The following is a 6621-nucleotide window of genomic DNA, read 5'->3' on the forward strand; positions in this document are numbered from 1 at the left end:
ATTTCGAGTAGCTGTAATTCAGGAAAACCACGTTCCCTAATCTTGGTTCCTTCATTACAAACTGATCAAGAATGAAGCATGTGCAGAACATCCTAACTGACTCACCAGGCACTCTGCAGGCCATCCACCCTTCGGTGTTTCGGCAGCGAGTGAAATAACGCGCCGCATCTAGGTGACTGTGTCGCCACATATGTAACGCAGCGCCCAAACGCCAAGAGTTTGAAACATGATATGTGTTATGTTACCTGGACCATTGCCTCTGGTCAAATCCATTTTTTCTTTTGCAATAAACTTGATTTTTGTTTGTGGTTTGCGTCGGGTACTGTTGCACATACATCGCAGGATCATCGAAGTCATTGCTAAACTTATTGTGACGTCATGGCCACAGCTGTCATCTGCTCGCCCCCTAACGGAAATGTAACGTCACCCACTGCAGTTAAAAAGGATTGCCAGCAAAACCGATGGAAATGGTAGTTTTATTTGATAAGATAGTTTAATATACTATGACGGCGATTAATAGGGCAATTATGAAGACGATGGTACATGCGAGGAGTTTTGCCATTGCGTGAATGGTCCTCCTCTGGTGGACTGGATAGTGATGGATGATGGATGGATGATGGATGGTGATCACTCTCAAGCGAATGGTGAATGAAACAGGTCAACAATCCCGCGTGGTACATCATGGAGGGCGTTACCCGACCACGGGGTAAATGTAGACAGGTTACTCCCGGGGTAAAGGTAAATACGAAGAGGATGCCATCGGGTCGATGGTGAAAGGCAGCTGTGGGCATCTTGCGCGCTGTCACGGGGTCACTCACGAGCAAGAGGTGGGCAAGTTTTTAGTGCGTGTCGCTGAAGGCGCCGCAGGCCACAATAGAAGTTTCGCAGTCAGTCAATGACACATCCTATGCACATGCAACGGATATTTTCGACTTAACAAAGACGTCCGCAAACTTCCTGAACCGCTCAATCATAAACCTTAGGAATTGTTAGTCTGCCCAGACCCAAAAAATCGAGCTGCATATAAAAGATATCTAGCATTGACACGTTTCCAAATGAATTCAAGCTGGGGAACCGCTCAGGCGCAGACGAAGCGTTCGTCTTGCCAGGCTTTAAGCGTCTCAGCTATCTTGGCGTGTCTCGCGAACTACCTGAACTACCTGAAACTACCTGACTACGTATCCTGAACTACCTGAGACTACTTAAACTACCTGAAACTTATCCCGCACCTCTTCGCCTGGTTGCGAATGCATTGCAAACAACCTCGCTTGAGAGCGCACTGGCAGGATCCTCCAAATTCAAGCTGCGAGGTCAGCGTGTGGCCCTCCGCATTGATGGTGTCGAAGACTACGCAGAAACGTTTAACCGTGGTGGGGAAATCAGTGACGAACCACCCATGAAGACCCACCTACGGAAGGATCACGAACCAGTCGTAATGAAGGCGGCGCTTGAGATCCCGTCACCGGAAGAGAAAAACGAAAGAGGGAGGTGGGCAACGTGGCTCTCCAAGGGACCACGACACCCTGCGTGATCGTTCCATAGATTGGTTCCATCAGAGACGCCGTGCCAAGAGACGCTGCGCCTGACTTCCAAATGCTCGTGACTTCCCAGTAAATCCCTAAAATCGCCGCTTCCCAGTAAATCCCTAAAATCCGCCGCGGAATTTCACGGCCGATTGTGCAGGCTCGGCGGTCGCCTTGCAGTGTGGACGTGCTTGCGCCGGCCTTAGACCGGCTCACCTGCATATAAAAGCAGTGCATACAACAAGAGGGGCCAGCAGTCGCAGCATTTCAATCACTCAGCCAGGTAAGGTACTTCAGCCCAGGTCGGCTTGGCTACTGGTGTTTTTGGGAAGATGTGAGAATGCGGTAGTTTGTGGTGCCGTCATTATTAGTGAGACAGAGCTTACCGAGAAAGGGCGGCAGAGGGTGGAAACACTTGCTGTCAAGCGAACAGGAATCATTTAGTTGAATGTGTGGTTGAGACCTTGAAGCCGTCTGCCACCTGATGTTTGCTTAAAAGGTGACAGAAAACCCCAAATCCATAGAAACCTAAAACGCGACCAGCCTCCGTGGCAAAACTACAAGTTGACCTGTGATTTTCCAGATGCGGAGAGAAGGGGAAGGGGGGATTACGTGGAGTGAGTTCTATAAGTGTGGGCCACAAATGACTAACATGCGCTCGGGTGGCCGGTTGGATACCTCTCGTTCGGGTGGAGGGAGGGGTCAATTTGACCCCTGAAGTCCTAAAACTAAAAAACACCAAATTTACAGGGTGTGTTGACATGTATGTAAGCTCGCTTTTATCAAAATTTGAAGTTCCTAGGTCATAAACTTCACGCTAAACATGGTCAAACAAGGTAAAATCCAGACTGGTGTCTAAAGTGCCACCAAACCTTCTCATGCAACCATCATGCGCCTCGATGATTGTTCTAAGCAAAGGATCACCAGTGCCCATTTTAAGGTCAGTGACCTTGTTTGACCTTAAGAAGGACGTTGTGACCAAAATCATGCAGGATTCCTTTGTTTTTTAATTGGAATAAACGTCAAGGATTATGCTGGGCGGTATGTCCTTAAAAACAATGTGTTGACAAGGTTCATTTTAGGCCGGTGACCTAAGCTGACCTTTAAGAACTTTATGAAAGGTGCAAGATGCTGTCCATGTTATCATTTAATTGGAAATGAGCACAGGACTACCCCACGCAGCAAGCTCTGAAGTGAAAAAATCGTTTTGACCTCGGTGTGACGGAAAAGAAGATTCCGGAAAAACCTTCGGGTGTCAAATTGACCCGCACCCCAGCACGTGTCCCTTCATTCCTCTTATGCGTAGTAAAGTTCATTTATACACTGCTGTTCAATACTATAAACAAAAAGTCTTGGTAGAATGCACATGTTTGGGGCCTGTGGGGGGTTATTCAATAGGATTGGGTGCAGCACCCTCGCAATTCTCCTCACAGTAACTAGCCACAGATGAGCATGCGCTTTGCCCGCTTTGCTTCAGTTCACTGCGTAGAGCCCACGAGCTAAGCGATCGCCAACGGGCATGTGGAAACACCAACACCATTACGGGTCAGCAGCTGTTGTGCTTCGCGGTTTGACGAGTGATTTGTGTTGCGGCAGCTATGAAGATCGTCGCGCTCCTGCTCGTGGTCTGCGCCTCCGCGGCCTGGGCGAAGTGCACCTTTTTCTCATTTGGGAAGTTCTGCAGCGAAGGCTTGAACAACAAAGATACACCCATCACCACATATAGGCCGGTAAGTATGCGGAAAAACAGCAGCCGTCAAATGAGCACGTTTGGCACAGATAGACTGAATTGATTTGAGTCTTCGCGTCCTGATAAATGGAATGGAAACACGCCTTAGTTTAGCTAGTCAGGCTAGCAAACGTCACATGCATTTTGATACGCTGCATGCATCGCTATTTCGTTGGACTGGATTGCCTCGAATTCTGGAATCAGAATTGTGCAAAGAAAAATACGCTAGCAACTGAGTTAGACTGAAACAAACCACAAACATTAGGCAGTGCCAGTTATCTCGTCGTCTCGTACGGTTCAACATGAGTATGAACTGTCAGCTTGGACCGCCGCCAGGCGCGTCCTTTCCCTTCACTTGGTGTAGCGTGGCATAGTGTGCAATACACAGTAACCAGTGCATGATGAAAAGTGGCTTGCTCTTGTTTTAATTCTATTTCTTTTGCAGGGAGAGGACGGCTCGCCGCTTGCAGGCAGCATCGAACATGCGGCTATGCCCAACGTGCTAAGCATTATCAACTCGTCGCATGTTGGTGGGGGCCGATGATTTTGATCGAGCCATGGAGTGGGCGCAATTTTCGGACTTGTTCTGTAGTTGGGTTTTTGCAACCTTTTCAATAACTGCCTTAAGTTAAAATAAAAATACAGTGTCTACGAAGTGAGCTGTGTAAACGATGGCCGAAATATAAATCATGGCGTGATATTGGAGCAAACGCCTGAATGGTCTCTGAACACTATCGAGGGTCTCAACCCTTTTTCAGTCGCCATATCGATAAATTTGCAATATACGACCATGCCATATATTTTGTAATTCCATCGAAACCCACCAGAGACAAAAACAAAAACATTCAGATCAGCGTAACAACACAGACGTGTTTGGTCATAACATAGCACAGCATAACGACGCATATGCATAAGAACAACAGGACGACGTACCTCAGCAGATTTACCCATTCCACAGTAAAACGACGTGTCTCCATCGACATACTCCGGAGACGCGTCTCAACACAACGGCGTGCCGTCGGAACACAGGATGGCGGGAAGACGCACTCCACAGCTGAATGACGCATTCGATAGCAGAGCAATAAATCCTACAGCAAAACAACGCACTCCATGGTAGAGTGGCGTATCTCCATTGACGTACGCTGGCGAAAAAAAAACTAAAACTTCCAAATTAGCATTCCAAACATACTTGTGTAGCCATCACACAGCTCAACAGAACGGCTCATCTCAATCGGAACGATAGAACATATTCCACAGCAGAACGACGCATCCCCCAGCAGTATGACGCATCCCTTTGGACATACGCACGGGATCAGGTTCCAAATCAGTCACAACACAAACTCGCGTCAACTATCAACAACGCTTCAGCGCCGCACGCGCAACAACCGGACCTGCGTGTCATCACCACCGATCGGCAAGCTCCTTTGCGTCCCCTCCCCCGTTCACACGCCCACCTTGTTGCTAGAGCCCAGTACGACCTGGGAACAACACCGCAATCGCGCACATGCAGCAAGAAGTGTTGCAGACGGGTGGTGGATGGCGCTTGAACCAGGGCCCAGTGGTTGAGCAAAGAATGTGGATGACATCGCTCGCAGCAGAAACGAACCGCCACTGTATCCTGCATCTTCCGCCACCGTCATCTCCTCCGGCTCCAAGGTAAAGCGGCTTCTTGCCACGCCACTGTGCCTCGGCTGCCGGCTGTTGTCGTCGACAGCTGGGAATAGGTCAGGGTCACGGCACCGGATGTCCGCAGAAACCGCATCTAACGTAAGCCCAACAGCAACTTGTTTCAAAGCAGAATGTAAATGTTCTTCAACCCAGCTCCAGCTTAGACATGAGCAGCTACAGGTTCTATTCACGATTGAACGCTTGCCGTGGCGGTCCTGGGGACAGCGGTGCCAGGACAAGGTGTTAGCCAGGGGCAAGGCATACATTACAAAACGTGGTATATATGTCACTCCCGTCACCAAGAGCGGGGAGCGGACGACTCGCACTGGATGCCAGGAGGATCCTCTCCCCCCCCCCCCCTGGCAGGCACACCAGCTTCATGTCTTAACAGCTTAAACAGCTTAAAGTGCCAGCTGATGAGGGCGAATTCAGGATTTCGTTAAGGGAGGGGTCGCGCTTCACTGTTGTGTTCCCTGGAAATCGGTGCTCCCCCAACCCTTCAAAAAGGTCCCTGGATTCCGACCACTCCATTTTCAGATACTTGGCTCTTAATCAGGAAACTTCCTCCGCATATCGTGGAGGGCCATACTTGGTAAATACACACACACACACACACACACACACACACACACACACACACACACACACACACACACACACACACACACACACACACACACACACACACACACACACACACACACACACACACACACACACACACACACACACACACACACACACACACACACACACACACACACACACACACACACACACATCTATCTATCTATATATATATATATATATATATATATATATATATATATATATATAAATGGCACGCGTTTAGTTTTCCAGGGACTGATGGGTCTTACCATCCTGGGCTAAGTACTCCGGGGAGATCAGCAAAACGCATTGAATTTGGCTATTAAATACCCACGAAGACAGGTACGGTAATACGACTGGAATAATTAGCCATTGTTAACTTACGTACAGCGAAACCAGCATAATGCATTTTGAAGTTTGCTTACCATACAACGAATCATTGAATGCGAAAGCAAGTAACTTGTACATGAATTTGAAGTCGTAATGACTTAAGTGAAATACTAAAGTGCTTGGGGTCGTGGCGGAAAACGGGGAAACCATTGATGCTCGTGCAATATTTGTTATGTGCAATATTTGTTGTGTATTTGCTATGTGCTATTGCTACTATACTTCCAAGCCCAAGAACCCCAGCGACTCCAGCCGCTTGCACCCACTCTTGGTTTGTTTACAAAATGTGCCACAATCGTGAGCTGCGCGCCAAATGCAAGGTTTTCACGCATCACTATTTTTTGGTCTTACCAACACACCACGAAAGCAGAGGCTGGTGCAAACAACACCAAGGCCTGGTAGATAATTTTACTCGACGTATTTCCTTTTCCCGAGAAAACTTGACCACTAAATTGCGTCACTCACGAAATTCAGGAATGGAAAATTCAAGAAACGTCTTTTAAATTAAATTTACAAGATGAATATCATCATTTGAGCACTCATGTTAAGAGATTTTACGTCAAGTCAGGTGATTACAAAATTTTGCCAGAAAGGTATCATTGTTTATATTTTTTAACTACTTTCGTTTTTCTTGGTATCATGCGAGTGTGATATCACTTTACTCTTCCTTCCTTTTCGATTGTCTCTAGAGGTACCATCTGCAGC

General features: G+C 47.7%; 1 long non-coding RNA gene across 1 annotated transcript; it reads left to right on the forward strand.

Moving 5' to 3' along the window:
- The first annotated feature begins 1762 nt into the window (after positions 1-1762).
- LOC119095644 (uncharacterized) lies at positions 1763-4067 on the forward strand. Its single transcript, XR_005093931.1, has 3 exons — positions 1763-1806; positions 3120-3253; positions 3698-4067. It is a non-coding gene; the product is annotated as an uncharacterized LOC119095644 (long non-coding RNA).
- Positions 4068-6621: the final 2554 nt, after the last annotated feature.

This window comes from Pollicipes pollicipes, unplaced genomic scaffold (genome assembly GCF_011947565.3).
Source record: "Pollicipes pollicipes isolate AB1234 unplaced genomic scaffold, Ppol_2.1 Scaffold_4219;HRSCAF=4965_pilon_pilon_pilon, whole genome shotgun sequence".
NCBI lineage: Eukaryota > Metazoa > Arthropoda > Thecostraca > Pollicipedomorpha > Pollicipedidae > Pollicipes > Pollicipes pollicipes.